At 47.6% G+C, this 17698-nt stretch overlaps 1 protein-coding gene across 6 annotated transcripts in view; it reads left to right on the top strand.

Annotated features, from left to right (window-relative positions):
- Nucleotides 1-17698, top strand: part of CHDH (choline dehydrogenase) — a 178399-nt gene that overhangs the window by 141045 nt on the left and 19656 nt on the right. The window lies entirely within an intron of this gene.

The raw sequence follows: 17698 nt of genomic DNA, 5'->3' as shown, positions 1-17698 counted from the left end.
ATTATCCCCAGGCACCAGACTGGGTCCGGAAATGTTTTCACAGCAGTACCTCTCTGCGTTGGTAGAGGGCGTCAAGTGACTCCGTATCGATGTCGTCCAGAGGACGTGACGTCGACAGAGCCCATATAAGCCCTTCGCTGATGTTGGTTTCTTCCTTTCTGCTCTTACAACGTGGATCCGGAGAACGGTGCCTCTGCTCATTTTTTGTCCTATTTCGATATTTAGTCGACACAACAGTGTCCTTTTTCTGGATGTTCTCAGGGTTCAAACCCTGTGGGTCCTGTGGGTGACAGATGTCGGCCACAGACCCTCATAGTATTTGTATGTAGTGTCTTGGCGAACACCATGACTCCGAGGACTGCGACTCCTGTCACCAACTCCAGCCGAAGGTGTTGTGGGAACTCCACATGAAACCTTTGGCGGTGCAGAGCCCTGTTTTGCTGTAACGTCTGCTACTTTTCTTCCTCCCGTAGTGAGCTTGTACGGCATATGGTCTCCATCTGATTTCTTTCATATATCATCTGTTCTAGAGCAGTGCCTATTGGCTTTTTCTTTCAAACTTTACCTACGGATTGCACCTGATGAGGTGCTCCTGCAGATATTTTTTAATAAATCTTAAACTTTCGATGACATGTTATGGTCCCCGCTATTTGGGACACTCGGTTTTTTTTGTGACCTATTGAGATTCGACTTCTATTGATGCAGGGTCTTCTTCTGCTTTTCTAACCAGATTCTCATTGGGGTATTTATTTGCATTGTGCAGATCCAGTGTTGCCTTGTTCCCTGTCCACCAGGGTACTTTGTCTGTATGATTTGCAGGCATTCCTTCATATGTTTCTGGCACTTTTGTACCCCTTATAGGGGATTTCAAATCGTGGGCTTTGGTGTGATGGTGCAAGGGGTCCTTGCCCCCCCTGTCTTCCAGTGTTGTTAAGTGTATTCTTCTCACTGGCCAGGGGTTTTTCCTTACATTCTTTCTGATGCCCATTCTTCCAACCACATGCAAGTAACAGGGTTTAATTCTTAACGTAGGCTACTTCGTCTGATCCTGGCCTAGGCAGTGTTCCTTCTTTAGTCTCTTTCGGGCGTTCGCATTCCTTGTGCTAGTTCTTGCTATGTTATGTTATGTTATGTGTTCTTGTATAGCGCAACAGCTGCCCCAGCGAAGGGGCGTCCCGGCGCTCCGACAAGCAGAAAGAAAGAAACCTAGAGTCAGAAGAGCAGCAGAGGAGGAAAGATGCAAACAAGGGGAGAGACCTATGCAGTAGCCTCAGAACCAGAGGGAAAAAGGTGTGTCTTAATGGCCCTCCTAAACGAGAGCAGGTCCTCAAGGGCACGAATGTGAGCAGGTAGCGAATTCCAGAGCCTGGCCGCCAGGACGCGGAAGGACCGCCCACCCGCTCTGCAGCGTTTGAAGTGTGGAACTACTGCAAGATTTTGGCCCAGCGACCTCAGACAGCGAGGAGGAACATAAGAAGTGAGAAGATGTTGAATTGAGGGGGTGGATAGCTTAAGAATCTTAAAGAAGAGGCATAGGGTCTTAAACTCAATCCTTTGAGCCATGGGCAGCCAGTGAAGTTTCAGGATGGTTTCCTTCACCGAGCAAAAGCTAGGTAGACCCACCAGGGCTCTGGCTGCCGCATTCTGAACTCGCTGCAGGCGGATAACTTCCGCCTGATTGGCTCCCACCAAGAGGGAACTCGCGTAGTCGAGCCGAGAAAGTATGGTAGCCTGAATAATCAGCTGCCTAGTGGGGGGAGTCAAAAAACTTCAGGGTTGGCCTCAGTCCCCGCAAAACCCCAAAGCAGGCCGCCGCCACTTTTTTTGAGTGGCCACAGAAGCTCAGGGCGGAATCTAGCCAAACACCCAGGTTTTTGACCTCCGGGACCGGGATAGGGGCTGGGCCCAACTCAGGGGGCCACCACTGATCACCCCAGAGACTACATTGTTTCCCAATGATCAGAACTTCAGTCTTTTTAGCGTTAAGTTGTAGGCAATTAGCCGTCATCCAGCCTGCCACTGCTGTTAGTCTCTCCCTAAATCTAGAGGCCTCAGAGTCGGAATCCCCATTTAGTGCGACTGCCAGTTGCGTGTCGTCAGCATAGGAAACCATAGTCAGGCCCCACTGCTTGGCGACTGCTGCCAGCGGCCGCACATACCGATTACACAGTGTGGGGCTGAGAGCCGACCCCTGAGGAACTCCCTGCTCGATGGAATAGCATTTGGATTCAAAAGGAGGTGTGGCAACCCCGAATGACCGACCCGCAAGAAAGGAACAAAACCATTCAAGAGCCGGACCAGAGATACCTGCCTCACCCAAACGCTGCAGAAGTGTCCCATGAGAGACCGTGTCAAACGCGGCACTGAGGTCGAGTAAGACCAGTGCCGCAGTTTGACCGGAGTCCAGCACGGTACGTAGATGTTCCGTCATCGCAAGGAGAGCCGTCTCCGTACTGTGGCCAGCTCGAAAGCCGTTCTGTGAGGGATCTAAGATGTTAGCGGTCTGAAGATGTTGGGTTAGAATACCATTAACGTGCGCCTCCGCGACCTTAGCAGCCCAGGGGAGAAGGGAAATTGACGGTAATTTTCCAGTTTAAGGGGATCCAAAGCGGGTTTTTTCAGAATAGGAGTAACATAAGCTTGTTTCCACTTGGTAGGTACCATCCCTGAGCACAATGACAGGTTAATAAGTTGGCGCACAGGGGGGAAGCAAAGGGCAGCCGACACTCTAAACTGAGCGGGTCTGCAGGGGACCCGGATTTAACTTTAACTGCCAACCTATTAAACTCGCCCTCTGAGATTTCCGGGAGAGTGAGTAGAACCGCATTGGGGGAAGCAGAAAGTCTCTGTCCTTCACCCAAAGGGACAGTATTGGAAAAGGAGCGATAGATGGTATGTACCTTATCCAGAAAAAAATTGGCTAATTTATCACAGTGAGATGCGGAGCATACCTCAGCTGCTGAGGCTCTTTTAGCCGTCAAATCTTTAAGAACTTTAAAAATCAGTTTTACGGGATTAGGACTATGTTTAAACTCCTGGGCGTAATATGCCGCGCGAGCTCTGCAGATGGCTCTATGATATGATTTAAGCTTTGTGAGATACAATAATTTTTTCTCGGTATCATAAGTCTTGCGCCAGTCTCTTTCTGCCTGTTTACAGGATTTTTTTAAAAGCAGTAACGCTTCATCATACCATGGGCTAGGTTCCAAAGAGCGACATTTACTCCATGTGGCAGGGATCAACAGGTCAAAAGCACGGGAGACCCAGTTACAGAAAAGATTGTAACCAGACTCTACGTCCTGAAAGGAGTCAAGGGGGTGTTCATTGAGTACCCGATGAAAGTCCTCGAGCATGAGTTTCCTCCAAGGGCGTTTGAATACGGACCTATTTAATTTTGTAAAAGGAGGATTTTTAATCACAAGGTTTACCTCCACCAGGAAATGGTCTGTCCAAACTACCGGTAATGGAGGTAAGACATTGACCGCGGACAGATTCGTAAAAATGGGGTCCAGAATATGGCCACCGACATTTGTAGGGAGGGTGACCATCTGACTCAGCTGCAGCGCCTCTAGATCTGCAAGAGAGCTACTAATAGCGGGGATGTGGCCGAGGTCGAAGTGGAGGTTAAGATCGCCAAGGACTGTGAAATTAGCCGAGCCTATCGCGAGCGAGCTCACTACTTCTGGAAATATCTTTCTAAAGGCTATATCATTGGCAGGAGGTCTGTAGATCAATAGACCAGAGAAAGTAAGATGGTGATTGATAGATACACAGAAGTGCGCGCTCTCGCAACCGTCTATGGCCAATTTATTCCACGTACAGGGGAAGTAGGATTTGGCTACCATTGCAATACCCCCACCCCTAGAATTGCGATTGTGGGTAAAAATAGAATAATGTTGCGGGATTGCCAGATTCAAATCCGCCATGGCCTCGTCATGCACAGGTAAGAAGTACTTTTTCTCTTTCATGTAACTACATCGACGCATGGACTGTCTTAATCTCGTTCTGTCATGCGCGAAGCTGCTATTGCTATTCACTTGGGGATTTTTTTTGTCCTTGCTGGAAATGTTTCTATGACACTTCCTTTAGTTCTGAACTGGGTGTTCTTCAGATTTTGCCTTCTACCCCTCTTAGGGGTTTATGGCTGTTTTTTCTTCTCGACTATGGTTTCCTTGACCACCCTCCTTTAGGTTTGGTTTGTATAGAGGTTTGGTGACCCTTTCAAATTCTTTTCTGGAGAGTTTCCTTCCTTTCTCTTGCGAGCGCGGATACAGTTCCAACCCCTTTTGGGTTTGTTATCCCTTGAACTACTGAGTTTGGATGATGACAAGCCTCTTGACGTCAGGGTCCTCACTCATGCTGTCACAGAAATCGTTGACTGGGCACAGGTTGTCCCGTGGGTATTGGAGCTCCCTTTTAGCTTCTTGATTTTTTTCTCTTCTTCTCCCTCCCTTCTCGTCCTTTTGGGGAGGTAGGGTTCTTTCTCCATCATGGTCGAGGTATATCTTCCGGCCATTTTATGGGCCCTGTCTTTGCATCATTTCTTATATGGCTGCTCCCTTGTTTTGGGCCTCCATTTGTGGCGTTGGGACTTCCACAACTACTTACTCTATCTTTTTTTCTGCTGCTTTAGTCTGGTTCCCTTTTTCTGTCGAATATTTCTTCTTTACAGCGGAGACTGGTTATCTGACTGGGCCTTCCCTGTGTTGGCCTTTGTTCAACTTCATCTCTTTTCCAGTCCCAGATTGTGGTCTTCATTCTCTATTCTGCAGGGTTGTTTTTCACTGTGGCATCATTCTTTTTCAGTTATCCCTCTGCTGCTGGATTGTAACCATGCCGTGTTTTATGTCCGATTGCCTTTAGTTTTTGGGGGAGTGTAATGTCTCCCACTCCCTGTTTTCTTTTATACAGTCCATGTGACAGTTGCCAGTTGTCACATCGTCGGTCCTTGACCATTGTGCTAAAAGTTGATGTGTGTGTGTATATATGTGTGTGTGTGTGTGTGTGTGTATATATATATATATATATATATGTGTGTACAGGGACCCTCACTTTTCTGTTGCTTGCTGTTGCTATCCCGTCCTCCTCTGTGGGTCTATGTTGAATGGCCCCAGGAGGCTCACTCCTTTCCAACTTATTTCCTTTGACCTCCAGTAGTCTTTGTTCATATTGTTATTATTGTTCGCACTGTTTTTCCTAAGATTTTCCTGGTGCTCTTCCCATCACTTGGTTCTATGGCACTGAACTTTGATTCGGTGGTATTAGCTGTTGTCCTTGGCCTTCGCCCCGTTCACTATCCTTTAGCAGCCATTGGAGGTGCTATGTAGTATTATAAGTATATAATGTGTTCTTGCCAACACCTCTCATTCTTCCATGTTTTTCCATAGTTACGGAATTAAGTTCCGCATGGGTTTTCCCCAATATTTCTGGTGAGGCATCTTCTTTCCTCACCTGCCTTCCTAACAGCAGGTCTGTCTCTCTCTTCCCTTTAGTGAGCCGGCTGGAACTGCTCAGGGATCTTTAGTGGGATCTGTTCGCTGACCCTCCTCCGGGGATGGTATTGCTTGGGTATCTAATTCACAGGTAAGAAATCTGTAGCTAGACGTCTCTATCAGAAGAATACGTTACTTACCTTTGATAACCCCTAATCTGGTAGAGCCAGGATCTAGCCGCAGATTCCTTACCGACCGAGGAAGAAAACAAACATTTTACAAACAAAAGTATGTTTGTGGGCACATTGTTTCCAAAAGCAGTTTATGTAAGTGGCTCCGCGTTTTTAGCACGGGATTAGTCACAGAAGAAACTGACGTCAGGGGGGGGTGGCATTCAAGTATCATTAGGTCTTTTGCCAGGGTAAAAAAAAATCTAATAGCCAAATAGAAAATAATATCACAAAGTTAAAGAGCCAACCTGTCCCTCCAGCAAAATCTGTTGTAAACATACTAGCCCTATTTTACCACAGTTATGCAAAGACACCAGTGCAATAGCATCAATTTACTAACCACTTTAATGACCCACATGTGCAGCGCTAAATTGCTTCCTCAACCTTTAATAGATGACGGTCTGAGTCTTTGATTACAGACCCACGCCATGACCAGCTTAGCCTAATTTTGGCTCCTCGGAGCGGCGCACGTGATTTTGAGGTCTATATTTAAGTACTGATAACCCGAGGAGTTTACAGGGACTTTTACACTATATTCCCAAAAGCTTTTATAATATATGATGGAACTATTCCATATATCTTTAGTGTGTGACTACAGAGGATACCATATCCTCCCAGACCTTGAAGCCTGGTATCCCTTAAGTTAGGCTAAGATATCTGCAATCAGGTTTGTGCATGTGTCCACCTAACATGCATGTGTCTTTTGTTTGCAGTGCATTGTCACATTTGTTTTACACTTTTTGTGTGCGAGTAATCTGCATGCACCCTTTTACTTGAGTGGCAGTTGACGTCTTGAAAATATTTATCTTATGTTTTGTATGTTTAATAATCCTTTAGGGAACATACCTCCGGTGTCAAGGTAGAACTTACTTTGACCCCTTTACACTCACTGACATAGCATGGTGTGTAGTTATGGGGATCTTCTTTTGCCCTGAAGAATGTCCCTGACCACTGCTGGCAATTGGTAGGGCACAAACATGTTTGATTACAAAGGATAGTGGGGCCATTATGCCTATATTCCATCCTCCTAGTGTTTTTAGATATACCAGAGGTACCCCCGAATAAGGGTGACAACATGGTTTTACCTTCAGGTATTTTTAAGAATTCTGGATCACTTCTCATCCAGTAAGTTTTATCTAAGAACTCCTTCTCATTTGAGGTTGTGTCCGCCCTGGGTGGGGTGAGGTCGCCAATGATGAAGCATGTCTAAAACAGTGAGTGAGGCCTCCCCTTTTAAAATAAAATTGGCATCTCAATTGAAAAATCTCGGACATCCAACTCTGAATGTTATAGACCAATTTAACTCTATACTATTAGCCATGGCACGCTGTTGTGATATCTTATTTATTAAAGTGTGGAGTTGTGCCTTGGCTTACTTCCACCTCTCCCTTTTATGTTTTGAGAAAATGTGTAATATAACAGAATTCACAAGCTTCAGCCTGCGATCCTAGTTGTTTGTGCTGATTGCTTTTTAGATTGTTAAATTTTTTTATAAAGTGCAACGCACACCATAGCTTCTTGACGCCATCCATATAAGCACTCAACCTAGGTGGCTCCAGTAGAATTGAACAGAGAAAGAATAAGAGGACACAACTAAAATAAAATGCTTAGGATTACTTTGCTTTTATTGTGTCCTCTCTACTTCCCCAAAAGTAACAGCTGCTCCAGAGTCACTGTTGTGGGTGCCTCTACCTCATATGGCCATTCGATCACCATTCCTTCTACTTATTCCCTCCCTGCCCCCGCGTTGGAGGCCATGCAGCTGTCTGTCCCTGCTTTCTTTTTTTTTTTTAATAACAATTTTTATTATTTTCTTTCAACACAGTACAATACATCAATTGTCGATCACTTAGTCGTTTTCCACTGTCCCTGCTTTCTTGCTAATCTACACCTATGTGCGTACACATCCTCATCGCTGACGGGCAGTGTGGTAAACTATCTGGGAATGGACAGCAGGTTGGAATTTGTGAGTGGTCAAGCACTGTTGTGGTTTGGAGAAAGACAACAACTTAATCCTGGCTCTCCTTAAGCTGACCTGTTTCCAAAAAGGCTGGCCAAAGGGAGGAACAAGACACCACATGGGGACCTGCAAGACTGCCCCACAGTAGTGCCAGTGAGGAGGCCGGTCAGTGCGGTCAAGAAATGGTCAACGAGCACAAAATCAGGCTAATTACTCTTCACCATGGTTCGCCTAACGGGCAGAATAGAATGCAATATGGTTGTGTTTGTAATTTTATGGAGGTTGACCGCTTCTAAGGGCTGAGTCTTCTCTGCACAATTTTCCAGTAGCCTCAGGCATCCAGTTGTCTGGGATCCCACTGGTAATGTTGGAAAACGGCATATGAGTGAAAGCTTGAAACTACGATATCTCCATTTTTGACAGGATTTGGAATGTTTTACTTCAAGGGATCTCCTCCAGGCACCAGTCATAATAGCTAGGTGCTTGCTGGTCCAGGAACAAAGGGACTTGCCACAACATGGGCAAGTATTGCTCATACCCCTTAGCTTCATTGTAAAGGGTCTTTGCCTGCCCTGCATAGCTCAGTGGTCCCCTCAGATCCTCTGCAGCCCCAAACAGCTCCTCAGTGGCAGCCCACACTCTGCACCTGCTCTCCCCAGCCACTATGACCTAGTCCTTGTAGCAGGGTAACAGCTCAACAGCCGGAGTTCACAGTGCTCGCTTCTTCAGGTCACCATAGCAGGACCAGTCCCAAAAAGAACCCACGTTGCTTCCACCATCCGGACTCCGCAGCTTGTCCACTCTCCCTCAAGAGCTGGTGGAGAATCAATGAGCTGGTGCCAATATCTCAGAAGTGAAGGTTCAAGAGAGTTCAGGAATATAGATTTCAAATGTTGGTGCCCTCCCCACAATGCTCATGACAACGGGTCAACAGCCACAATGGTCCTTCTCGCTTGCCCAAGGCTCCTTTTCATTTTTTTCTATCTTTAAAGGGACCTTGGTGGCACACCCACCCAATCTTGAGATGCTGCATAATCTATCTCTCTCTAAAAACAGAAACCAGCCGACTGACTGTCCCATCTCTGTACAGTATTCTGGGAAAAATCTAAGATGGCGAATTTTACAAAAATCACAGCACGTCAGCTCACTGTGCATGTCTTTGCCAAAGCAGGCGTTTCATTTCCCTCAAAAACTTGAGAGGCCTCTTGCAGAACACTGGCGACAGAAGTCTACCCTCGCTCTACGGTTCAGGCTGGGAGTTTCCCCAGTCCAAAGAATAGGGAGTTGCTGCTAAAGACTCTTGAAATTCACAACCCTACACCCTTCCTCCAGCAACAGATACTAATCTCCCTTGTAACTAACCTTTTGCTCAATGGGGCTGTGGTCCTTGTACCACGTGTCAAGTTAAAAGAACAGCATGATTGACAGTATTGAAAGCTGCTGTTAGATACACCAGGTTTAACACAGTGGTAATACTGGCATCAACATCATGACGCAAGTCGTCAGGCATGGGAACAATGGAGAGTCCAATTCAGTAACATGCATAGAAACCCATCTGGGAGGAATAACCCACACCGTTATTGGTCACAAAACTTGATAGTTATTGATAGACCACTTTCTCCAGTAATGTACTGAGGAAAGGCAGTTGTAAGATCTGTCTATAGTTCAACAGTTTCTCAGGATTCTGGGCTTGTAAAGAAACTGTCAGGAAGAAGGACTGCTGTGCTGTTTATAGAACTGTCAAACTGCTGGATTGCTACTCTGGAAGAACTGCTTTTCTACTGTGGAGAGGGTAGTACCTCTGACCCTGCTGAGGAAGAGCTAGACGTTGCTTAAACCCAAAGTGATCTCCAAGGGCTTGCTGGCTTACCTCCGGTTTTTGAGAATCAGGGATACCAAAGTCTCACTCCCCTGCTCCTGTGCCTGGTCTATTAGATGTGACCAAGGTGCTTGCTTCAGGCAACTCTCCAGTCTGCGTGCAGCAGAACCGACGTATCTTTGCTGTTGTGGGAGCAGAATCGGCGCATTGCATTAAGGACCAGCGCATCGCCGTCACTGCAGTATGGGAAGATCAACACATCCCCTAAACTGCATGGAAAAACCCGGCGCATCGTCTACAGAACCAACACCTCACCTTGACTGCAGAATCTACACCGACGCATCACTTGAGTGTGTTAACATTTACAAAGGCAAGAAAACCCCACAAAAAGAAATACATTTTTTTAAGTACAGTGATTAACTCCAGTGTCCCGTATTTCCTACGTAGTGAAGGTGACAGCCAGTCTTAATGATGCAAATTGTGGGGAAACCTACAAAGCAGGAAGAACCCATTAAAGGGTGAGTTGAGTTCCCCAGGGATTCTCTTAAAGGGTTGGAGAGTGATTATTGGCAACAAGAGGTTGTCAGTGCAGCAAATGGAGAGGGCCATTTGAATGAGTGCTCTGCCATAGGTCTATGAGTTGGCCACTAATGTGTGTGGTTTGGAAGTTAATGTTGATGGTTGTTTGGTCAAAGGAGAGTGAGTCAAGTTGGAGTTCCAGGGCATAGTTGCTACTGTTTAGGTTGAATGTACCTAGGAGAGGGGGGTGTGGTTGATAGAGCACATGGTGTTGTGAAATTGAATAAGATGATCACATAAATATATGATTAAGTCTGTGGGAGGGGTGGTAAAGAGTGTTCCAAATTAGTGGAACTGGAGAGTCAAGGCAGGTAGTGATGTCTTCAAGTATGTTAGGGGTGAAGTCAAACATGAGTTTGAGGGAATGCCTTGTATACAGGAGGCCCCCACCCTCTTCCTTTATTCTGTCCTTTGGGCCTGTAAATAGGATATAATGGTGATGTGTAGGGCACTGAAGTAGTGGAGTCTTTGGCTCAAATCCATGTTTTAGTTGCGAAAGCGATATCTAGGTTGGAGGAGTGTTAGTTGAGGTAGTAGGGTATGGTCAATCTCTCCTTACAGATCAAACTCTCATTCTGGAAGTCTTGGGGTAGAGCTCAGCAATATTAAAGATTATGTTTGGGATAAACTGAAGCTAGATGGTGTGAATATTTTGTAGGAGTAACCGTTCAGGCAGTGGGGCCTTCGAATTGGGGGTGGGCCAAGACCTGGTGTTACATCAAAGAAGTGTGCATTCATTGAATTTGGAGCAATCTGGAGGTGGTCACTCAGGATTCAGGATAGGTCATGTAATCTTTTTGTTAGTGGTGAGTGATGACAAGCAGGAATTGCAAATAATGTGTTTACAAGATCATGATCAAAAGCAAGGTGGCTGTTAGCTGTTTATGAAGGATAAGACACACAATTGATGGACGGAATGCAGAACAAATCAAAACATTCATCCCCCCCAGTCAAGAGATCTAGGGTAAATCGATCATTCTTTTGCTCACCATGCCACCCCAGTTTAGACCTGGCCATATGCAAATAGGTCTTCACCCTGTGCATCATGTTATGTTATGTTATGTTATGTTAAAAAGTATTTGTAACGCGCGCTATCACCATAGGTTTCTTGGCGCTCAAATTGACAGGTAGCGTGATCCAGGATGAGAGGGTTAGTCATACGCAGAAAGGAAAAGCAGAGTTTTTAAAAGTCTGCGAAAACTGTCATACTGTGGGCAGAGACGGAGTGAGGGTGGCAGAGAGTTCCAGGTAGAGGAAGCCTGAACCGAAAAACTCAAGCCACCATGCTTTTTCCTTTTAAATTTGGGGACCTCAAGAAGATTAAGAGAGGCTGAACGAAGAGCCCTAGAAGGGGTATAGCGGATCAAGCACGAAGAGATGAACGCAGGGGCGGCATTGGAGAGGGCCTTGAAAGTAGAGCATGCCAATTTGTGGATGCAACGTTTGGAAATAGGGAGCCAGTGCAAACTATGGAGGAGAGGAGTGACGTGCTGATGTTTGGGCTGGTGGAAAATCAGGCGAGCTGCTTGATTCTGCACCAGCTGTAGTCGGTGAAGGAGACAGGCCGGGATACCCGCATACAGCGTGTTGGCGTAGTCTAGCCTTGAGGTGATGAGTGCAATAACAACTTGGGTCAGGGCGTCTTTGGTAAGAAACCTGCTGATCTTACGGATCCGCCTGAGGTGGAAAAAGCAGGCTGAAGTGACCGAGTTGATTTGCGGTTTCATCGAGAGATCTTCAGAGATGATCACCCCTAGGCTTTTAAATGAGCGCACGGGAGTGGGTGCTGTCCCCAGAGATGTTGGCCAGTAGGTGGAATTCTATGGGTGATTGGGACCTCCTACCAAGACGAGCTCAGTTTTGGTAGGGTTCAGTTTTAAGTGGCTGTGATACATCCACTCCGCAATGGTCAACATGGTGGTCTGGAAATTAACGCGGGAGGAAGGAAGGGAATCTATAGGAAAAATTAACTGGAGGTCGTCCGCATAGTTAAAGATCGTGACCGGGGAGTTGCGAAGGGAGGCTAATAGGGGTTGGAGATACAAATTAAAAAGAAGCGGGGACAGTGCAGAGCCCTGAGGGACTCCGCAAGAAAGGGATGTGTAGGGTGCGGACAGAGTGGAGAGATGGACGGACTGTGATCGCTGGTGGAGGAAAGATCGGAGCCAGTCGAGGGCCACTCCCTGAATGCCGGCATTGTAGACACGGTCGATCAAGGTGGTATGATCGACCGTGTCGAATGCCGCCGAGAGATCTAGTAGGACAAGGGCCTGGGGGATGTTATTGTCAGCGCCCTTCCTAAGGGTGTCCAAGACTGCTACTGTGACCGCCTCGGTGGAATGGAGGGGTCTGAAACCCGCTTGCTGAGGATCCAGATAGGAGGATTTCTCTATAAAAGAGCTCAAGCAGCGGGTAACGTAGGTCTCCAGGATCTTTCCTAGGTAGGGGAGGAGGGAAATAGGTCTATAGTTGCTGAGTATGGTAGGATCTACGTTGGATTTCTTCAGGATAGGTAGGATGGCAGCTTGCTTGAAGGAGAGAGGGACCTCCCCCATTGCAAGAGAGTTGTTGAGCAGAGCCAGGGGGGGGCCTGGACATGCAAGGAAGGCCTCTCTCAAAATCTGCGGGGGGCAACAATCATTGGGGGAACCTGACTTGACTTTGAGAAGGAGTGAGGCGAATTCTTGGAGAGAGATAGGTGGAAACTCCGACAAAGTACTAGTGTTTCTGGGAGGGAGAAGAGGAGAAATAGAAGATGCCGGGTTCGGGATATTGTTCCTAATGATTGTTATTTTCTCTATAAAATAGGAGTTTAGCGAATCACAGAGGGTTTGGGTCGGCTGGGGCTGAGGGGTGACCCTGTCCGGCAGGGAAAGCTCATTTACAATTGAGAAAATGTCTTTCGATTTGTTATTGGAGTCCAGGATTAATTGTGAGAAGTATGCCGTCTTGGCTGTTAGGATCGATTGTTTATAGGATTTTAAAGCCCCAGTATACACAAGTTTTAGCTGTGGGTCATAGTGGCGGCGCCAGCGGCGTTCAGCTTGCCGCAAAGCAAGTTTGTCTGCTTTAAGTTGGTCCGTAAACCATCGTTGTGCGTCGTGGGGGCGCTTAGTTTTGATCTTGTTTAGAGGGGCTACTTTGTCACTGGCCTGTCGTAACCATTCATCAAGACTGTCTACTTGTCCCTCCAGAGAGGTCAGCGATGTGGGAGCAGTAGAGACTAGAGTGTCATAAAATTCAGACAGGTTGGCTCTTTTCCAATTTCGGGCCATAAGATTCTTAATGCGAGGGAGAGAACATGGGAACAGTCCAGCCCGATCTGCGAAGCCAGGTCCTCCCTGGACCGGAAACCAGCATCCTAGGACTGGTTTCGGGGTTTCGCCCCTCTTCAGCCAGGCAGGTTGATTCCAGTGGCACAGTGAGCCCGGGACCCACGTCTGGGCATACCCGGCGCACTTAGGGCGAGAAAGCAAAAGACACAAAATTGATGGACGAAATGCAGAACAAATCAAAACATTCATCCCCCAATCAAGAGATCTGGGTTAAAGCCACCATTATTTTGCTCACCATGCCACCCCAGTTTAGACCTGGCCATATGCAAATCAGTCTTGACCCTGTGCCTCATGGGAACAGTCCAGCCCGAACTGCTAAGCCATGTCCTCCCTGGACCGGAAACAAGTATCCTAGGACCAGTTTCGGGGTTTCACCCCTCTGCAGCCAGGATAGCTTGATTCCAGTGGTACAGTGAGCCTGGGACCCATGTCTGGGCATACCCGGCGCAATGAAGGATGGCATTAAAGAGGTTAAAATGGAAGGCAGTCATGATGTTGTGGTGGGTGGGATTTCCAAGTGCTCCTCATAGATTGTAGGAATGGTCCCAGGATTTGGAGGGTTCAAATGGGCAGAGGTCCCGGCAAAGGCATACCAACCAATACAATAATAGTGCTGATTCTCCTTTAGTGTATGATTCTGAGCACACTGCTTCCAAGTGAGTCTTTCTTTTTTTGAATGAAATATGGAGGGTCGAATCGAAAGGTGCCCATGGGTACTATTATTAACTACATGCAATTATCTAATGCCTCAGGTCTGGATTCCTATTTACCCTGACTTATCAACCCTCAACACAGATTTTGTTTTACAAGGCCAAGACTGAATATTGCCCATCACCTAGTTGGTTTCCCTTTGGTCGGCTCTTTTTCGCCCATGTGAGCTGTCTCTTCACAATCAACTGTGCAGTTTGTTTATTTTGTAATCTGTATCGCTCGTTAAGAGTCCAGTTTTCAGGTCCTATTTTATTGCTCAAGCACTTTACTTCATACAAAGATGGTCTGAGTTATTTGCAATTTCTAGGTGCTTGGAAATCTGCTTTTCTGTACTCAATTACATTACTGCTGCAATAACGTTAAGAAAAAATTATGAGTCCTAATTTTACAATTGTATTGTCTTAAAATGTATCTTCTAGGATTTGCTACACATTTTCTATTAATGCGAATGTGAAGATTGTATTTATTTTGTGCTTTTCTGGCCTTTAATTGGCCGAATAAAGTTCTTTTTGATGTTGAATAAAAATATATGGCAAATTGAGCATTTGCAGGCCAACTACAAGATATATCAGGGACTGACATATAGCTAAAGTGCCAAGAAGCACTTGCGTATGTGAGCTCTACTAATAAATTATAACAGTCATTAAAAGCAGTAGGATCCGTCTTACACTGTGTACAGGACTCCTTGGTCTTCATTGTCAATCTTCCTGGAGGAAGGGTGGTTCCGCAGCTTCTCCTTAATCTCTGAGCTTTTAATCCGCAAAGTATGCAACAATCAATCCTGTCCTCCAGTCTTAAAATTAAGACTAGTTCTAGACTGTTTGTATGTTCCTTGACGTATGAAGAAATGATAGCACTAGTTTTCATGTCATTTACTGCTACCTTAAATAGTGTCACAATTAAAAATGCAATGGCATCTAAAAGATCCTAAAATATTTTGTAAATTATTCTTGTTCAGATGTTTGCTTCTGTATGAAGAGTCTACATAAGCTCAAAATTGTCTGAGTTCTACTGTGATAGTCTTGGAGATTTTTTTATTTTCTGCCTTCCATAGTGACTGCAAAGTACATCCTTCATTGGCCCTAACTATCCCATGAAGGACGTTCCACCAGGGCGCCAGTAGTCCCAAACTAGCTCTGTCAGCTTGCGCCTTCACCACTAGCAATTAAAACGTAAAGCTGGAGGGATTTGGTTGTGATGGGCTGTAGGTTACCATTCTTCTTGATCTCGGTTATTAGAAAAAGCTTATGTAGCAAACATTATAAATGGTGTCTAAATCCTACCTTTTACAGATGGTGTCTGTTGGACTTGGCCCTTCTGGCAGGTTCACCCCTGAACTTTTTGCTTTTTATGGGTGACTTGGTGTGGTGATTTTTGGTTTCTGCGCACTTTCCCTGTGTCCCAGGGTAAAGTGCGTGCGCACTCTGAGTGCATGTGGTGAGATAGGCCTGCCCTCCCATAGGAATGCATGGGGAATGTATGTGTCCCTAGTAGTTCCTGATGCGTGGGGTGTGCAGGCCCGAGTTTGGTATGTGCGGACTCGTGTGATTGAATGCTGCGCGATGAGCTGTGCGGCGTGCATGTACCTAGTGTGGAAGTGCCAGTTCTAGAAGTGGGCATTTCTGTGTGCAGTGTGTCTGGCGTGTGATTGGCTGGAGCTGGCTGGTGAGCCTGGCTCCAGGAGTCTGGTTGGGTCTGACCCAGTGGTGAGTGTGAGATTAGCATGCTGATGGCTGGGGAGGAGTGCACCTTGGACCTGAATAGGGCAGGGCTTTCCCCACACAATGCTGGCTCCGCCCCCTGTGGTGCGACTGACGACCCTAGCCCTGCCAGTGAATAGAGTGAGGGGCTGAGCACATCAAGGGTGCTCCCCAACCAGCTGCGACTGGTTTTCCCCCTCACCCTGAACCAAGAACAAAGGGTTTTAGTGTATAAAAATGGGGCTGTGTCCCCACAGAAACTGTTCTCTGCCAGGATCTTACCTGAGGGCGGCTGCTGCTGCTGCTGGACCAGAGGACCGGCACTTGGACTACCTCCCTGCCTGGAGGCCCAGTGAGCTGGCTCTGGGTCCAGCCTTGCCCCCCACCCCTGCCCTGCTGCATGCAGGGAAGAACTTTGCTGGACTTTGTGGTTCTTTTGTCCCTAAAGCGCTGGGAGCGCTTTATTTGTGTCCCCAAAGCGCCTGGAAGCGCTTTTATTCGCCCTTAGCGCTCAGGAGCGCTTTATTACTGCCAGCCGGTGCCCACCCGGCATTTGCCCCGTCTTTACCGACCGAGCGGGAGCCACCCCGCTCATTTAATTATTTAATTGGCGGGTGCCCACCCCGCATTGTGGTGTACTTGCGGGTGCCCACCCCGCTTATTTGATTATACTTACGGCGGGTGCCCACCCCGCCGTATATCACATCTAACGAGGGAGCCTACCCCTCTGTGGACCGAGTTTGGAGATCACCGCCGCGGCCGGGCTTGCAGGAAGTCAGGCAGGCCGAGGGCGGGACTCCGGGACAACCGGAAACGGATCTAGGAGGGCGGGAGCCTACCCCGCCTCCTTCCAAAGCATTGCGGCTGCCCGGAGCCGGCAGGAGCCTACCCTGCACCCCGGGGCACTCTGCCTAGAAGAGGAAGCAGCGCCGTGACTGCCCCAGCCCCGCCGCGAGAGAAGTGACGGTGAGTGCTGCCAGCCCCGGAGCGGAGACAACAGAGGCGACGCGCGAGTCCCCAGAGCGACAGCCCGGTGAGTGCGAAAGGGCTGGGGGGGGGACTCCGTGTGCGCACTGGCTGGGAGCGCTAGTGCGCTCCAAAGACGAGGCCCGCATCCCAAAGAGTCCCCCGTGTGGGACTCCAACGTCTAGGGGGCCTGTCATTTGTTTCTCGAGCCCCAGGAGGTCTCCACCAACGAACGGCAGATATTTGTTCAGAGCCGTGAAGGCTCCAACGAACGGCAGATATTTGTTCAGAGCCTAGAGGGCTCCAACGTTACCGGGGCATTTCTTACGTGTTTGAGTGGCCCCAGATGGCAGCGGGCCACTCCCACCTTGCCCCATATTAGTTACAGAGCCACAGAGGCTTAGGGGGCTTGTGTTGTTGTTTAGAGCCCCGAGGCTCCAAAAAGGCGCACTGTTTGGATTAGAGAGTCCCGAGAGGCCCCACGTGACTGTGATTTGTGTTCAAAGGGCACAGTGGTGCCCACGCTCCTTTTCCCAGCTGCCCAGCACTTAGTGGGCAGCTGCAACATTTAGGTTGTGCGCCCTGGTTTGCGCAGCCTGCGCAGGCGCGCCCTGACTCTGCTGGACGCAGGGCGTCCTTGCCCCTTCACGGCCAGTTGGCCTAGGGACTGCCACCGGTGGTGGCGAATGTGAGTTTTGCGCTATTGTTCCTTTCCTGCACCCCTGAATGTATTTTTATGCGTCATGTGCCTTGTGTTTACACCTCTGAATGTTTTTATGCGTCATGTGTAATGTGCGTTTACCCCTACAGGTATTGTGATACTTAGGTGGTTGTTTTCTCCTAGTACAGGTGGTGCTAGTGAGGTCCTGGTTCCCTGCGCGATATTTTCCTAAGGTGGTTAGGGTTGCGTAGGTGGTACTTACCTGTTACCAGTAGTTACTGGTTGCGTGCTACATGTTCTATTTT

This window comes from Triturus cristatus, chromosome 9 (genome assembly GCF_964204655.1).
Source record: "Triturus cristatus chromosome 9, aTriCri1.1, whole genome shotgun sequence".
Taxonomy (NCBI): domain Eukaryota; kingdom Metazoa; phylum Chordata; class Amphibia; order Caudata; family Salamandridae; genus Triturus; species Triturus cristatus.
The sequence above is the reverse complement of the archived record's forward strand: the minus strand, read 5'-3'. Positions and strand labels throughout refer to the sequence as shown.